Source organism: Macaca nemestrina, chromosome 4 (genome assembly GCF_043159975.1).
Source record: "Macaca nemestrina isolate mMacNem1 chromosome 4, mMacNem.hap1, whole genome shotgun sequence".
Lineage (NCBI taxonomy): Eukaryota > Metazoa > Chordata > Mammalia > Primates > Cercopithecidae > Macaca > Macaca nemestrina.
Genome location: NC_092128.1, coordinates 90,362,135 through 90,380,586, shown reverse-complemented (window position 1 = coordinate 90,380,586; position 18,452 = coordinate 90,362,135). Strand labels below are relative to the sequence as shown.

Here is an 18,452-nt window from a genome sequence, read left to right as displayed (position 1 = left end):
CAGAGATATAGACCAATGGAACAGAACAGAGTCCTCAGAAATAATACCACACATCTACAGCCATCTGATCTTTGACAAACCTGAGAGAAACAAGAAATGGGGAAAGGATTCCCTATTTAATAAATGGTGCTGGGAAAATTGGCTAGCCATAAGTAGAAAGCTGAAACTGGATCCTTTCCTTACTCCTTATACGAAAATTAATTCAAGATGGATTAGAGACTTAAATGTTAGACCTAATACCATAAAAATCCTAGAGGAAAACCTAGGTAGTACCATTCAGGACATAGGCATGGGCAAAGACTTCATGTCTAAAACACCAAAAGCAACGGCAGCAAAAGCCAAAATTGACAAATGGGATCTCATTAAACTAAAGAGCTTCTGCACAGCAAAAGAAACTACCATCAGAGTGAACAGGCAACCTACAGAATGGGAGAAAATTTTTGCAATCTACTCATCTGACAAAGGGCTAATATCCAGAACCTACAAAGAACTCAAACAAATTTACAAGAAAAAAACAAACAACCCCATCAAAAAGTGGGCAAAGGATATGAACAGACATTTCTCAAAAGAAGACATTCATACAGCCAACAGACACATGAAAAAATGCTCATCATCACTGGCCATCAGAGAAATGCAAATCAAAACCACAATGAGATACCATCTCACACCAGTTAGAATGGCGATCATTAAAAAGTCAGGAAACAACAGGTGCTGGAGAGGATGTGGAGAAATAGGAACACTTTTACACTGTTGGTGGGATTGTAAACCAGTTCAACCATTATGGAAAACAGTATGGCGATTCCTCAAGGATCTAGAACTAGATGTACCATATGACCCAGCCATCCCATTACTGGGTATATACCCAAAGGATTATAAATTATGCTGCTATAAAGACACATGCACACGTATGTTTATTGCAGCACTATTCACAATAGCAAAGACTTGGAATCAACCCAAATGTCCATCAGTGACAGACTGGATTAAGAAAATGTGGCACATATACACCATGGAATACTATGTAGCCATCAAAAAGGATGAGTTTGTGTCCTTTGTAGGGACATGGATGCAGCTGGAAACCATCATTCTTAGCAAACCATCACAAGAACAGAAAACCAAACACTGCATGTTCTCACTCATAGGTGGGAACTGAACAATGAGATCACTTGGACTCAGGAAGGGGAACATCACACACCGGGGCCTATCATGGGGAGGGGGGAGGAGGGAGGGGGGAGGGATTGCATTGGGAGGTATACCTGATGTAAATGACGAGTTGATGGGTGCAGCACACCAACATGGCACAAGTATACATATGTAACAAACCTGCACGTTATGCACATGTACCCTACAACTTAAAGTATAATAATAATAAATAAATTAAAAAAAAAAAAGATGCCATATGATGCTAATCATCTCCAGTAAATTGCATATCACAGAAAAAAATGATCTCACAGTTCTTGTGTATTTCATATTTTTCATCATGCTTAGTGCAGTACTGTAAACCTTGAGTAATGCCATTGGATCCCTATGAAGTGTCACTAGTAATGCTGGAAGTGCTGCCAAGAAGCAGAGAAAAGTCATTACAATATATAAAAAAGTTGACTTGCTTGATATGTGCAGCAGGCTCAGGTCTATAGCTGCAGTTTCCCATCATTTCAATAGAAATAAATTCAACATGAGGCACACTGTGAAAAACAAGGAGAAGAAGAAAGGGAGGGAAGGAAGAAAGGGAGGGGAGGGATGGCACAGAGGGGAGGGCAGGTGGGGTAGAGAGAGAGAGAGGAAGGAAGGAAGGAAGGAAGGAAGGAAGGAAGGAAGGAAGGAAGGAAGGAAGGAAGGAAGGAAGGGAGGGAGGGAGGGAGGGAGGGAGGGAGGGAGGGAGGGAGGAAGGAATTAACTCATGAAGCTGTTGTTTAGCAAGTATAAAAACCTTGCACTTTTCGCAAAATACTTTTAAATCTCACATTGAAAATTCAGTTTATATGCGAGTACAGGATTACTATGAAAGTATATCTATAGACTCTAAATTTATTTTTTTTAAGGATGTCATTATGTGACATCTTAAAATGAAAGTCTCTAAACCTGGAGAATTTAATGCCAGCAACGGATGGTTTGATAATTTAGGAAGAGGTTTGTCTTAAAAAAAAAAATCAAGATAACAGGAGAAGCAGCTTCAGTTAATCAAGAGGCTGTAGACGAGTTCCCAGAGGTGTCATAAAGAAAATTATTCAAGAGGGCCAGGCACGGTGGCTCATGCCTGTAATCCCAGCACTTTGGGAGGCCAAGGTGGGCAGATCACAAGGTCAGGAGATCGAGACCATCCTGACATGGTGAAACCCCGTCTCTACTAAAAATATGAAAAACTAACTGGGCATGGTGGTGGGCGCCTGTAGTCCCAGCTAGTCGGGAGTCTAAGGCAGGAGAATGCCATGAATCTGGGAGGCGGAGCTTGCAGATAGCACCACTGCTCTACAGCCTAGGCAACAGAGCGAGACTCCATCTTGGAAAAAAAAAAAAAAAAAAAAAAGAAAAGAAAATTATTGAAGAGAAAGAATATTTGCTCCAACAGATTTTTAATGCAGACAAAGGTGCTTTATTTTGGGTAAAACAATGCCATAAAGAAAATTTACTAGGAAAGAAAAGAAGCAAGTACCACGACTTCAGGGAGGAAGAAAAAGGGTTAACTCTACTGTTTGTTGTGCAAATGCAGTCAGGTTTATGATCAGGACTACCCTTATATATAAAGTCACTAAGCTCTTACCCTTGAAGGTAAAAGTGAAACACCAGATACCAGTCTTCTGGTTATAAAAGAAAACTTGAACGAGACCCTTTTTCTGGATTACTTCCATTGATTGTTCATCCCTGAAGTTAGGAAGTACCTTGCTAATGAGGGACTGTCTTTTAAAGTTCTTTTGATATTGGACAATGTTCCTGGCCACTCAGAACACCATGATTTCAACAACAAAGACGCTGAAACTGTCTGCTTGTCCCCAAACACAACATTGTTAATTCAACCTGTAGTTCAGAGAGTCATAAAAACCTTTAAGTTCAAATATACATGATGCTCTATGGACAGGACTGTCAATGCTATAGAAGAGAACCCTCAGAGAGAGCATCATGAAAGTCTTAAAGCATTACATTGAAGATGTCATCATTGTTACAGAAAAAGCTGTGAAAGCCATCAAGCCTAAAACAATAAATTTCTACTGGAGAAAACGGTGTCCAGATGTTACACATGACTTCACAGGATTTATGACAGAGACAATCAAGGAAATCATGAGAGAGATTGTGGATATGGCAAAAAAAAAAAAAAAAAAAAAAAAAAAAAAAAAGACAGGTGAAAAGTTACAAGATATGAATCTTCAAGAAATTTGAGAGTTAATAGACACCACACCAAAGCAATTAACAGAAGACAACTTAATGGAGACAAGTGCTTTTGAACCTGTTCCAGATGACAAGGAAGATGCAGAAGAAACAATGCCAGGAAACAAATTGACATCAGACAATCTGGCAGGAGAATTCTGATGATTCAAGACAGTTTGTGACTTTTTTTAGACATGGCCTCTTCCATGATATGAGCAACAGTGGAAGAAGCATTGGTACCATATAGAAAATTTTTGGAGAAATGTAAAAGCAAAAATATCAGACAGAAATTATGATGATGATTTCTGTAAAGTTACAGCTATTGTAACCTGCCTCTCCTGCCTCCCCTTCCACTTCCCAACCTCTTTCATCTCCGCCAGCTCTGATACAGTAAGACCAATCCCTCCTCTTCTTCCTCCTAAGCCTACTCAATGTGAAGGCAATGAGGATGAAAACCTTTAAGATAAACCAATTTCACTTAATGAAGAGCAAAAATATTTTCTCTTCCTTATAATTTTCTTAGTAAAATTTTCTTTTCTCTAGCATAATTTATTGTAAGAATACAGTATAAAATACATATAACATACAAAATGTGTGCTAATCGATTGGTTATGTTACCAGTGAGGCTTATGGTCAACACTAGGCTGTTAGTAGTTAAGTTTTGGAGGAGCCAAAAGAAAATACACAAATTTTCAACTATGAAGGGGTCACTCCCCCTAACCCCTGCATTGTTCAAGGGTCAATTGTATTTATTGAAATTTTTTTCCACCTCTGATGCTTTCAACTTTTACCTTTACCTGCTAAGGCCATCTCTAAGATATGTAAACTTCATTCCCAATTCCCTTACATGCAAGGTTTCCATCACAAAGTTTCTACTAGAACATAGTCCACTCAAACTCTTATTCACAATCCCAATAGTAATAGTCTGATTTTCCTCCTCCTTAATTGTGCTTTTAAAACATTGCCTCTCTTTACAGAAGAGTGCTGGCTCCACAGATGAACATCTTTGGGTTAGAATGTTGGCAGAGCCACATGTTAGCTATATAACCTTGGGAAAACTACTTAACACTTCAAAGCATAATTTTATTCATCTGCAAAATATATATTAATTTATATGTACTGCACATGAACGTTGTAGGGCTAATATAGGTTATGTAACACATTTAGCAGAGTTCATAGTACTTAGCAAGCACCCTATAAATATTAGATATTATTATCATTATTATTTTAAAGCAGAAACTTCGGATATTCTTTTCCATTTAAGAGTCTTACATACTTATTAATACTAAGACTCTTACATACTTAATGCAACTGTATTCTTTACTGGTCATTTGGTGATAAAATAAATATTTGATTATCTCTAACAACTCTAAGCATTTGAGAGAGAGAGAGAGAGAGAGAGAGAGAGAGAGAGAGAATGTCGGCATCTCTAGTCTATGCCACTAGATTTCACTCTCTTTCTTAAGGAAGAACTGAGAGCTTCTGCGTCTTATTATCCCTAGCTCCTAGCATAAAACCTGGCACTCAGAAAGAAGAAAGGAGAAGAGACAACAAAGAATTTCATCACAGTATTTTACAATTTGTTCACTGTGAATTCCAGAAAACTTTTTAAGCTGGCATATAAAATTATATATATTTCTCTATATAATCAAAATGTAAATAAACTGGCCAGATTTCTTACCTGATTAAACTATAACATGTCAAATATTTCTTTAAATAAAATTATCAACTGAGACTTTTTAAAAGGTGTGTCAAAACAGACATGTTCCTTTGTGTAAATATATCTTATTCATTTGACATAAGATTATTGATCACCTATTATGAGGCAAGTAATATGCCAAAAGATGCTGAGAATGTGAAGACAAAGAAAATATAATCTCTGCCTTTCCGTAGATTATGGATTAATGAAGTAGAATGACTAGTAGGTAGATACACTGTGATATAACATGGCAAGTGTGTGATATGGTGACGTTGTAAGTTAGTATAGATCCTGAGGATAAGATAACTAACACAATGGGGCACTGAATGATTGTCTGAATACTAGCTCTTGGTTCTTTTTGATGGAATAGAATGTACTCATTTGTAAACTTAAAAAATAGTATTTTTTCACACATCTGAGCTTTGAAGGTGACTAGGTGTGTTCTCCCTGCCTTCCCTTTACAGGGGCCCATATTTTCTTCTGTAACTTAACTCTTTGACTTTTACCTCTATCATTTTTCTCTTCCCAAAATTGGACAGTAAGGGCAGAGCCAAGGACAAAGGCAGGACTGGAGACATAAGATTGTTGGTATACAAGTGGAGAAAGTATACATTACTCTTTTGGTGCAGTGACAGAAATTCAACTCAAACTTCCTTAGACAAGAAACGTGAAGTATTATCCTTCACTACAAACTGTTACTGGGGACTACTGCTGCTAGGGAATTTGAATGCTGACAAGATTCTCTCACCATTTCACATGTGTACTACTATTATTTCTACTTCATTCCTTCAGACATTCTCCATACAACTGAAATGATGGTTGCTAGTAGCTTCCAGGCTTTCATGATACAGCAAGGGGCTGTACTGTTAGTATCTACTTTAAGACGTCTTTAGAAAAATTGTAATTGGCCAGCAGTGACCAGGAACAATAAAATGTGTCCAGAGGAGTAAGCTCTGAAAGCAGACTTTGGCTCTCGTTCAACCATGCAGTGGAGGCAGAGTGAGAAAAAACTCATTCTAGAAGAAAGGGGATGGGGGTTAGGGTAAACAGAGGCAAACATATATAGATGCTGGCATTCAACAAGTGTCTATTGACTTCCTAATGTGCCAAGCACTGGACTTGGTGCTATAGTCTAGTATGAGAGAATAATACTAATCAAATAATCTATAAACAAATCCTCTCTATGGAGAATAGGAGCAGCTTCCTAATCCTGACTACAGCCAGTTCTATCAACCCAGAATCAGTCAGGAAAACAGAGATATCCTAACACTTCCAAGAATAAAGGTTTCGCTCAGAAATTAGGCTTTACACAGATGTTGGAAGAGCTGGAGAGGGAAGGTCAGAGCGTTGCCCTGGTAAAACTGGGACTGCTGAAGCTGGAAAGTCAGGGATGCTGGGGAAAATCTCTGCCATCTGCCGCAATATGGATGGTTCTCGTGTGCTCACTGAGTAGCTGCTACAAGTTTGCCTGCCTACAAGTTTGGTTGCAACCACATCCAGAGAATAAGAGCTTTTTCTCTTCTGCTGTCTAAATCTCATGCAACTTCCTCTCAATAGGAAATTCTACCTGGAAAATAATAGGGAAGGGGAGTTTGGGGAATGCAATTTTCAGATCTTTGAAGGGTGTGGTAATGATGCTGAGTTGACAGTAGACAATCCAGCCCAGCAGCCTTACCCAGTTTCATATATTAGTAAGTTGGTCATTTTATTGATGACCCATTCTGACAGTCCCTGTGTTCAGTATGTTGTATTTCCTCAGCCTTACAGCAACCCTAATGGTATTGTGTGTGGTGTAGGAAGGGAGCAGGAAGGGGAGGGAGCTTTTTTCCTACATGTACAGATAAAATTAAAGCTAATCAGGGTAATTGATCTAGGGTTCCACAGCTGTAGTAACAGTGGAGCTGAGGTTCAAATACAAATTTGCCTGATACAAAGTCTGATTTCTGAAACATACACACTGTTGCCCCTCTAGCTCTTCTATATAATTGTGGGTGGCGAGTAAGAGAGCCAAAGCCAGTTCATTTCCCCATGTAATTTCACTGTGGATGGTACTTCTAATTCCAATTACTCCTGTAAAACAGTCTGGTCTCCAGAACAATGTAATCTTTAAGGGGGCAGTGTTGAAAGGGCTTAAATGAAGAAGGCTTCCATCTCTCTCCAGTCCTTCTCTATGATTTCTCACTCCTCAATTTCTGCTTGCTAATTTGACTTCTAAATACTTTGATACTGGAAATGAGGTATTTTGTACAGTAAAAATGATATTTTTTGATTACTGGAAAGGTATGTTCCAATATAAATACATATATCTGAAAATTGCTTTACAAATGCATTTCAGATGCATATATAATCAAATTTCTCAAGACTTTACTGTATAACGAGTATATTAAAATCTTGGACACAGAGAGCTAAGAACCACATACTAGACCACTAAGATGACTCCACCAGCAACTCCATGGATTTCATCATGATATGGCCTGCAGCCTTGTCTTCCTATGATGGCAAGAGGAAAATACAAGGGTATTTCAGTTCAGCTGAAGTTGAGAAAATTATCTCAAATATGTGCCATCAGGAGTTAGGGTGCTGTATTTCTTGTTTCTTAGCTTGTATAAGGAGGATGTTAAGAGTCTGTCTCCCTTTAGTATCTGTGAAGATTTAATACCACTTTTATAAATGGTAGCCAAACTACTCTTTAAGTGCAGGAGAATGTAGTTTTAATTAATGGTAAAGGTCATTTTGGGAAGATAGATTCAATAAATGAAATAAATATTTTTTTTTAAAAAAGGTCATGAGGCACAAACAATAAATTGACTATAATGAAATGGTATTTTTTAACCCTATTGGTCAAGTTGACTGGTATTTGTACATTTTAAGCAATAGCATTATCAAATGTAAGATAATAAAAACATAATAATCTTCTAATTCCAAACCTTTTTCTCTCTAAATTTTGAGAATAGATAAGTGTGGCACAGTTAGAAGCAACGTGCACCTTTAGTGGCTTGCAATAATTCTATTGAACTATTCAGAGTTCTCAAGGGAAAACAGTTCTCTCATTATTCCTAGATATTTTCTTCAAAGACTTTAAGCTTCTTTCTATTCAACAGGTAAAGGCTGCATCATGCCAACCTGTCATTAGTCTATCACCTCTCACCACCGAAATTCAAAAGAAAACTCTTGCTGAGGTGGCTTGGAAGGAAACAGAAAATTGTAAAATGTCTTCAGTAAATAAGGCCCCTAGCCAGCAGTCAAGTAGCATGCATTCACTGTGAAACTCAGTGCACTTACAATCACCTCTGCTATCTCCTCCTAGGTTGGCTTCTATGTGGTAGCTGGGAAAATGCAAAATATAAATAAACAGAAAAATCCAGGTGTCATGGGGATTTGGTAAAGCAACCTTTCATTTCTGGAAGTCTGTGTGAAAAATAATGCCGAAATCAAAATCCAAAAGTGCTGGGTGGAGTGAACCTAGTCTCTGGATATTTGGCTGTACAAACTCAAAAGCCCTAAGCCTTCTGGCCAAGAGGAGCATGATTGGCAGCTTGCAGAGACGGCTGGGATGGAAACAGCAGGCATGTGGATCAGGGTTGAGGTGAATGAACAGAAATGCCTAGCTCCCTGGGGAAAGAGGGTAGAGGGAGGATAAATGATATTTTGGCATTTAGGGAAGTTTCTGGCATATCATATTGAATAAAAGATAATGTACAGTTGGCAAGAGAAATGAAACTTAATGACTCATTAGTTGAGATAAATCTGATTCCTCTTGAAAGAAATTCTGTCTCAGGTTGCAGATATGAGTAATTATGCATGTCATGAAGTGACTTATTTAATTTTAAATCAAAATGGGGATGACTTTGAATAGCAGCAAAAAGAAAAAAGCAAAATTAATGATGATAATGTCTTTAAGCAAAGTATTAGTACTTAGGAGCTATAAGTTGCTGAGGTCTGAACATAACAGTTTGTAAACATGTGATATACGGCCCTGATGCAGATATCTATTTTAATTGAGTTGGTGTTTTTACCAGTAAATAATCTACCAGCCAATTCCAAAAGGAAAAAAAAAAAAAACCAAACACATAAACCTAAACCTTCAGCCTGTATTAAAAATTCAGGCTTTAAACATTGAATCACTAATATGTAGTAACAAATAAGACAAATATGTAAGAGTTTTAAATAGGATTTGTAGCACCCAATTACCAAATCCTAAGAATACTCATTTATTCTGCCATTCTGGAATTTGACATTTATTTTACATATTCACAGAAAAATATCTTTGAAATGAGGAAGCTATGATAGAGAAAGACATTATATGGCACAATCCTAGAGCCAGAAAGACATTCCAACATGTTACAGAAAGGTAAGAAAGGGGAAGAGGGAGGAAAAAATGAAGAAGGAACAGAGGGAGGAAGGTAGGAAGGTCAAGGGTGAGGGAGGGAGGAAAGAAAAAAGGAAGGAGGAAGGATACAAGCAAGCAAGCTGGCTGCTGCTACTAATGTATAAATATATGGTAAAATAATAATATAAAATATATATTAGAGAACCTATATATTATGATTCAGATAATTAAAAGTTAGAACAATAGACCGATAATCATAAAGATATTCAAGTTGTATGTATTCCATAAATTTAGAAAATACAGGAAAAATGAGAGAGGTGTGCTCTAGAGAATTATATGAAAGTAAAGGTAGATAATCTGTACCGTAATGAGGTACCACAGAAAGTTTCTATGGAGGCAGTGTTCTAGTCACTTTGACATTGATAAGCAGTATATTTGTAATGCTGTGTAGAGGCTGGTGCTTCTATAAACCAAATATAATGGACACATTTCAAAGTTCTACATGGATTATTTCTAACAACTGTTCAACAGTAGTTTTGTTTCTCATTATATGAGAAATATAACTGACCATAGGATTTCTTCCAATAAGCTTACCTAGAGTTAGGTGCAATTCTCTGATGACTGGTGAGCTCCTGTTCATTCCTTTTTATCCAACAAGCTAGACTGGAAAGCAACCAATGAAGAATAATATTATTATGGAAATTATCTTATATTTGCTTCTCTTTTTTGTCAAGAGATACATGTCATATTCCTTTATTTAATTTTAAGCCCTCTTTTAGTTTTGTTCCCCACCATTTCTTTTTTCTCTAATTTTTTATATCATGGTATATATCGTAGTATATATACATAACATAAAATTTACCATCTTAATCATTCTTAAGTGTACAGTTCAGTGATATTAAATACATCCATATCGTTGTATAGCCATCACCACCATCCAACTCCACAACACTTTTCATCTTGTAAAACTGAAACTCTACACCTATCAAACAATAACTCTCCATTTCTCCCTCTTCCGCATCCCTGACAATCACCATTCTACTTTCTATCTCTATGATTTTGACAACTCCACATAATTCATATAAGTGGACTCATACAGTATTTGCTTTTTTGTGACTTGCTTATTTCACTGCCATAATGTCCTCAAGGGTCATTCATATTATGGCATATTGCAGAAGTTCCTTTTTTAAAGGCTGAATAACATTTCATTGTATGGATATACCACATTTGTTTACCCTTATATCCACTGAAGGACACTAGGGTTGTTTCCACATTTTTGCAATTGTGAGTTATGCTACTATGAATATGGACATGCAAATATATCTTCAAGACCCTGCTTTCAGTTCTTTTAAGTATACACACAGAAGTGAAGATGCTGGATCATATGGTAATTCTATTCCTAATTTTTTGAAGAACCACTCACTATACTGTTTTTCACAGCAACTACACAATTTTCCATTCCCACCAGCACTACACAAGTGTACGAATTTCTCCACATCCTCAACAACACTTATTTTTGTTATTTTTTTATAGCAGCCATTGTAGTCTGTGTGAAGTGGTATCTTAATGCAGTTTTGATTTGCATTTCCCTAGTGATTAGTGATTCTGAGCATCTTTTTATGTGTTTATAAGCCATTTGCATATCTTCTTTGGAGATATGTGTATCCAAGTACTTTGCCCATTTTTACATTTTGTTATTGTTGTTGTTATTGAATTTTAGGCATTCTCTACATATTCTGGATATTAATTCCTTAGATGTATGATTTACAAATATTTTCTTTCATTCTGTGTGTTGTCTTTTTACTCAATTGATAGTGTCTTTCACGGCACAAATTATTTCAATTTTTATGAAGTTTAATTTGTGTATTTTTTCTTTTGTTGCCTGGGCCTTTGGTCTCACATCCAAGAAATCATTGCCAAATTCAATGCTGTAAAGCCTGTGCTCTAAATTTTCTTCTAACAGTTTTATTTCTTTTGGTCTTACATTTATGTTTTTGATTCATTTAATTTTCATAAATGTTGTTATATAAAGTTCCAACTTTATTCCTTTGCTTGTGAATATCCAGTTTTCTCAGCACCATTTATTGTAAACTGTCCTCCACCCAGTGAATGCTCTTAACACTCGTGTCAAAAATGATTTGACTATATACATGAGAGTTTATTTGTGGGCGCTCAATTTCACTAATCTATACATCTGTATTTATACCTACACCATACTGTTTTGATTACCATAGCTTTTGTAGTAAGTTTTGAAATCAGAAAGGGTGAGTTCTCCAGTTTTGTTCTTTTTTTCAAGACTGTTTTGGCTATTCAGGTTTCTTTGAAATTTCATATACATGTTAAGGTGAGTTTTTCTATTTTTATAAATAAACATTATTGGGAATTTAGTAGTGCATTGAATTTATGGACTTCTTTGGGTAGTATTGATATCTTAACAATATTAAGCTTTCCAATCAATGAACATGGGATGTTTTCATTTATTTATGTCAATAATTTCTTTCACCAATGTTTTCTAGTTTTCATTGTACACATCTTTCACCTACTTGGTTAAATTAATCCCTAAATATTTTATTCTTTCAGAAATGATTGTAAATTGAATTGTTTTTATAATTTCCTTTTCATGTTAGTTATGTTAGTGTATATTAATGTACCTAGTTTTTGCATGTTAACTTTTTGTCCTGCTATTTTGCTGAATTCATTTATCATTTATAAGTTTTTGATTACTGAACTTATACTAATTCAATCTCCTTACTCGTTACAGAAGTTTATTTGGATATTTTGTTTCTTGATGATTTAGTTTTACAGGTTTTATGTTTCTAAACATTTGTCCATTTCATCTAGGTTATCCAATTTTTTGACATGCAATTGTTCATAGAACTCTCCTATAATCATTTATTATGCTGTGTAATCAGTAGTAACATCTCCGCTTTTATTTCTAATTTTAGTATTTTTTAGTCCTCTTACTCTTTTTCTTAGTCTATCTAGCTAAAGTCTTGTTGACTTTATTCATCTTTTCAAAGAAACAACTTTTGACTTTATTGATTCTATTTTTTTCTATTATTTGTTTCATTTATCTGTGTTCTAATTTTTATCATGTCTTACTTCTGCTAGCTTTGGGCTTAGTTTCTTCTCTTTTTCTAGTTCCTTAAGGTGTAAAGTTAAATTGTTGGCTTGAGATCTTTCTTGTTTTTTAATGTAAGTATTTAAAAATTTCTCCATTAGTACTACTTTCACTGAGTCCCATAAGTTTTGGTATGTTGTTTTTTAATTCATCTTTAACTATTTCCTTATTTGCCTTGTGGTTTTTCTTTGATCCACTGGTTGTTTAAGAGTATGTTGTTTTATTTCTACAATTTGTAAATTTTCCAGTTTTACTTCTGTTTTTGACTTCTAGGTTTATGTTATTGTGGTCAGAGAATACTTTGTATGATATATACTCTGAAATATACTGAGACTTAACTTTTGGCCTGGAGAATGTCCCATATTCACTTGAAAAGAATGTGTATGATGTTGTTAAAGAGAGTATTCTGCATATGTCTTTTATATCTAGTTGCTTTACTGTGCTCTTTAAGTTCTATATTTCCACATTTTCCTTTAGTTCTTTGAACCTCTTTAAGACAGTTTTAAAATTTCTGTCAGTTAGTTCTGCCATTGGGTGCTTTCAAATGACAGTTTCTACTGATTTATTTATTTCCTTTGAATAGGTATTACTTTCCTGAATCTTTATATGCCTTGTGATTTTTTTGGTTGAAAATGGGACATTTGAATCTAATAATGTGGTACCTGGAAATCTGATTATTCTTCTTCTCCTGGTTTGCTATTTGATGTTGTTCTACATTGTTTTTGTATTTTAGAAGAATATTTGCAAATTGTCTCTACTGAGAATCAGTCTGAGACCCTTAAAGTCTTCTCAGGTCTTTTTGACCTTGTGCCTTTTTCTGAGCCTGCCCAGTACTTTCCAATTTTTCTTCTATATGCAGTTGTTTTTGAGGGTTCTAGTCTTTTTTTTTTTTTTTTTTTTTTTTTGAGACGGAGTCTCGCTCTGTCGCCCAGGCTGGAGTGCAGTGGCCAGATCTCAGCTCAATGCAAGCTCCGCCTCCCGGGTTTACTCCATTCTCCTGCCTCAGCCTCCAGAGTAGCTGGGACTACAGGCACCCGCCACCTCGCCCGGCTAGTTTTTTGTATTTTTTAGTAGAGACGGGGTTTCACCGTGTTAGCCAGGATGGTCTTGATCTCCTGACCTCATGATCCACCTGTCTCGGCCTCCCAAAGTGCTGGGATTACAGGCTTGAGCCACCGCGCCCGGCCGAGGGTTCTAGTCTTTATGATCTGGCTTCTAAAAGAGGGAAAAGAGAAAAGTGAAAAGGAGGAGGGAGAAGGGCACCAGCCCTTTAAATACTCTGGAAGTCACTGTAGCTGAGGGACAAGCATTTTCGTTGCTGGTGGATGGTGCCATAGCAATGGTTATCCACCTTTTTGTTTGCACCTCTATGATGAGAAGGAGCAATCAATGATCATAACACCGATCCCTAATACTGAAAGACAGGGTGCTTTTTGCCTACCCTTACTCCTGCAAGCTGTGGCAAGTTGCTCACAGAAGTGTGCACAGCTGGTTGCCCCTGGCTGGGGGTGGGGGATAGGAAGCTTATATTATACTAACAGCTGAGATTGATAAAAATTAACTGCAATTTACCATTCAAGCCTTCTCCTAAAAGTCGCAAATCTTCAATAGGCTCCAGAGTTCCAAAATAATTACACCAGACAGGTACTGCCAATGCAATTGTTGTCTAGGTAGGGATATAGATTCATGGTTGTTCCTACTCTGCCATCTTTCCAGAATCCTCTCATTTACTTTAAAAGAAGAAAAATAATTGGCAAGCTTAAATTATTTTCAATATCACATTGCTTGGACATACCTTATAATATACCAATGTATAGCAAATTTACTTTCAAGAACCACTATAAATGGTAAAGGACTCTTTAAAAAATTAGAGATAAAAGAGCCAAAATCCATTACCAAACTGAGCAAAGCATATAAATACAAAATTCACAAGGAGTGATATGTAAATAACTCTTAAACACATGAAAAGATGTTCATATTTAGTTTTGTCCAGCAATTCCATGTTTAGTAACTTAACCTGATGAAATATCCTCCCAAATACAAAAACATGTTGAAGCTTATGCATGGCAGCATTATTTGCAATATCAAAATATTGAAAATGACCTAAAAGTCTATACATATGGAAGCGATCAATAAACTATGGTAATTTTCTATAATGGGAGGCTAATACAGTATTTAAAAAGTGAGGAATATGTTTATGAATGGATATTGAGAAATTTCATAGGATGTATACATTGGATAAACAGAAGCAATAGGGAAAGGTTATCTATTGAACACTACCTTTTGTGTGAACACAAGCTCGTATGTACGTCTGCATATTTACTTCTATATGTCTATCATCACTCTATGCTCATTTTTCAAAAAGACATGCAGTAAGGATAAATTAGCCACTAATAAAATTGTTTACTTAGAAGAAGTGATTAAGAATCCAGAAAAAGAGATTGGGAAGGAAATTGGATTTTGAAACATGCTAATATTTTACATAAGCAAAAAATAAAATTATTTCAACAAAGATAAGGGGAGAAATCCTAAAATTGAATATTGAAAGAAATTGCCTATAACTATGTATCAAGGAGATAACATATTCACTTAGATAGAAAAACAAAAATTTATCCAAATAAATTTTTCATACAATAATTTAACTGTATAATTCCAATGGTAAATATTCTAAGGACAAAAAAAATTAAGATACCTTGAGTTGTCCTTCTTAGGTTTATTATTTGCAGTGCTACTAACACAGAAATTCCAACACTATTTTGTATTTATTGTAGAATTGAGAAAATAAGTTATTATATATTGATATTGCTGATAAATTAGGATTTTTTTTTTTTTTTGCTATAGAAGAAGAAAGATACAATTGTGGGATAGGAGAAAAAGAACAAACATATTGTGGTGCTAGAATTGGAACAGGAAGTATCTGTCTACAAAAAGGGTCTAACAAAATGGCACCCTAGTAGCAATAATCATTCCTAGCTTGCCAGTATCACCTTTGAAATATCATTTTACACTAAAAGGAATGAGAGCTCCTTGAAGAAAAGACTGATTCCAGATCTAGAGCAGGAAGATTATAGTGTGACCCTGAAATATCCTGTGGTGCCAGGAAATAAGAAAAACCTGGAGAACTAATAGAGACATATTCTGAGGAAACCGGCATTAAGAGTCTTTTACTGGCCAAATTTGGGACAATTTTTTGCCTCAAAATAAATACTCACAGAAATAGAATCACACACACACAAAATCTACAAATTGATACTGATTTTAAAATAGATGAGTTGGGAAGGGATGATTTGAGTAAACGATTTTTTAAAGCAGACTAATAAACATTGAAGAAACTGTACTTATCAATTATAAAATGCTAAATAAATCTTTACCATGAAGAAATCATATCTTAACTAATCAAACTTAACATAAACAGTTATGGCGAAGAGTGACATCATGTACTCCCAATGTGATAAACTGAGAAAGATCAAATATTACTAACATAAAATTTCTGCCAAAAATGTTTCTGCTTACTGGGAAATTATCTAACAAGTCCAAAATATGTGTCATTCTGACCTTGATTCTCCAAAAATGTCAGTTTCAAGAAAGACATAAAAAATGCTGAAGTCTTCTAGATTATAGAAGATTACAGACATCACAAATAAAATGCATGATTCTTGACTCATTATTGAATTAAATGAAAAACAGCTTTTCCCTAAAAATTGGTGGAGTCAAGGCTTTTAGTGCGCCTCGGCCAGTTGGAAATAATAAGATTGTACATGAAGATCAACTCTCAGTTTCAATTTAAGAAGACAGACAAGAATCCACCAGAATCATGAAGGATACCCTAGATCTCAGGGAGAACAACAGGGATGAAGAGCCCCTGCGATGGTATCCAGCTGATAAAAGCAAATCTCTAGGCACTGGCAGCACCCTCTCATCTGGATCAGCAGCCTGAGTCACCCCACCCTTCATATGCATACATTGTGGTGCAGTGGGGTGCTCTCTACTACATCACCAGGAAGATATCCAGGCATTCAGAGCAACTACTTTCCTAGTTCAGCAGCCTGAGCCAGCCTACCTGTCCTAGACATATATTATGGTGTGGTGGAGCCCTTTCTGCTCCATGGCCAGGCAGATCTCCAGGCATTCAGAGTACCTGCTCACTTGGATAAGCAGCTGCAGCCACCCCACCCTTCCTGTGTATAGATCACTGTGCAGTGGGATCCACTCTGCTCCATGCCTAGGCAAATCTTCGGGTATTCAAAGGACTGGCTTGCCCCACAATTCCTGTGCAGAGATCTTCAGCTGGCTCTTACCCATAAGTGTTATATATTGACTTGCAGGTTGAACCACACAGCCCAATATAAAACCGGCTGAAAAAAAAACTGCATAGGGCTATAAAAGCAAAGCCAAAAGGCCCTAATCAACATTCTCTAAAGTCAAACCCCCAAGGGAGGGGGTGGGGTAAAAGATAAAGGAAAAAATATACTGAAAGAACAAAATTCTCCTCACACAAAAATAATTACCAAATTTAGAAGGGCCAGTATATCCAGATGAAAAGGAACCAGTGCAAGAATTATGCCATGTAATACCTGAAAAAAAAGGACCATACTACGTCTCCATCAGGAAATGAAGGAACTGATAAATATCTTTAAAAGAAACCAATTGGAGATTTTGGAATAGAAAAACTCACTTAAGGAATTTCAAAGATATCAATGAAAGTTTTATGAACAGAGTGGACAAGCAGAAGAAAGTATTTCAGAGCTTGAAGGCACGTCTTTCAAACTAATTCAGTCAGACAAAAAAAAAAAAAAAGAGAGAGAATAAAGCATTTAAATAATGAAAAGTCTTCAAGAAATATGAGATTGTATAAAATGACCAAGCTTATAAAATGTTGGCAATCCTGAGAGAGGAGAAAAAAACAATTTCAAAAACATATTTTAGGAAATACTTCAAGAAAATTTCCCTAATCTTGCTAGAGAGGTTACATTCAGATACTATAAATCCAAAGAACACCTGTGAGATACTGTATAAAACAAACAACAGCAAGGTATAAAGTCATCAAACTCACCCAGGTCAATGCTAAAGAAACACATCTTAAAGGCAACTAAAGAAAAAGGTCAGATTATGTACAAAGGGAATGTTATCAGGCTAACAAGAGTTATCAGCAGAAATCTTACCAGTCAGGAGAGATTGAGGTGTATTTTCAGTATTCTTAAAGAAAATACATTTCAACTGAGAAATACATATCCCACTAAACTAAGCTTCATAAGCAAAGGATAAATAAAATATTTTCCAGAGAAGCAAGCACTAAGGGAATTTATTACCATTAGATCAGCCCTCCTTAGGGAAGTTCTAAACATGTATATGAAAGAATGATACTTGCTACCATAAAACACACTTAAGTACAAAGCCCATAGGCTCTACAAAGCAACCGCACAATAGAAACTACAAAGCAACCAGCTAACAACTTCACAATAGGATCAAAATGTCACATATCAATATTAACCTTGAATGTAAATGGTCTAAAGGCCCCATTTACAGGCAGAGTTTCATTGGATTAAAAAAACAAGACCTATCTGTCTTCTGTCTCCAAGAGCCCCACCTCACAGATAATGACACACACACAGGATAAAATGATTGGAGAAAGATCTATCCATAAATGGAAAACAGAAAACAGCAGGGGTCACTATCATTATATCAGATAAGAGAGATTTTAACCAACAAAGGAGGAGGAAGGGCATTAAATAATGATAAAAGATTCAATTCAACCAGAAGACTCAACTATTGTAAATATAGACACACCCAACATTGGAGCACCAAGATTCATAAAACAAGTACTTCTAGACTTAGGAAAGGACTTAGATAGACATACAATAATAGTGGGGTACATCAACACCCCACTAGCAGTATTAGGTAGTTCACTGAAGCAGAAAATTCACAAATTCCGGACTTAATTA

At 36.0% G+C, this 18,452-nt stretch overlaps 1 long non-coding RNA gene across 2 annotated transcripts in view; it reads right to left on the bottom strand.

Moving 5' to 3' along the window:
- Positions 1-1,450: 1,450 nt before the first annotated feature.
- The window catches only part of LOC105475653 (uncharacterized), a 50,803-nt gene continuing 33,801 nt past the window's right edge, over positions 1,451-18,452 (bottom strand). For both annotated transcript variants that reach the window (XR_983549.2, XR_983548.2), the window contains 3 exons: positions 14,083-14,240; positions 9,984-10,052; positions 1,451-1,682 (listed from right to left, as the gene is read on the bottom strand). This is a non-coding gene — a long non-coding RNA (uncharacterized lncRNA). The remainder of the gene's footprint in view (positions 1,683-9,983; positions 10,053-14,082; positions 14,241-18,452) is intronic.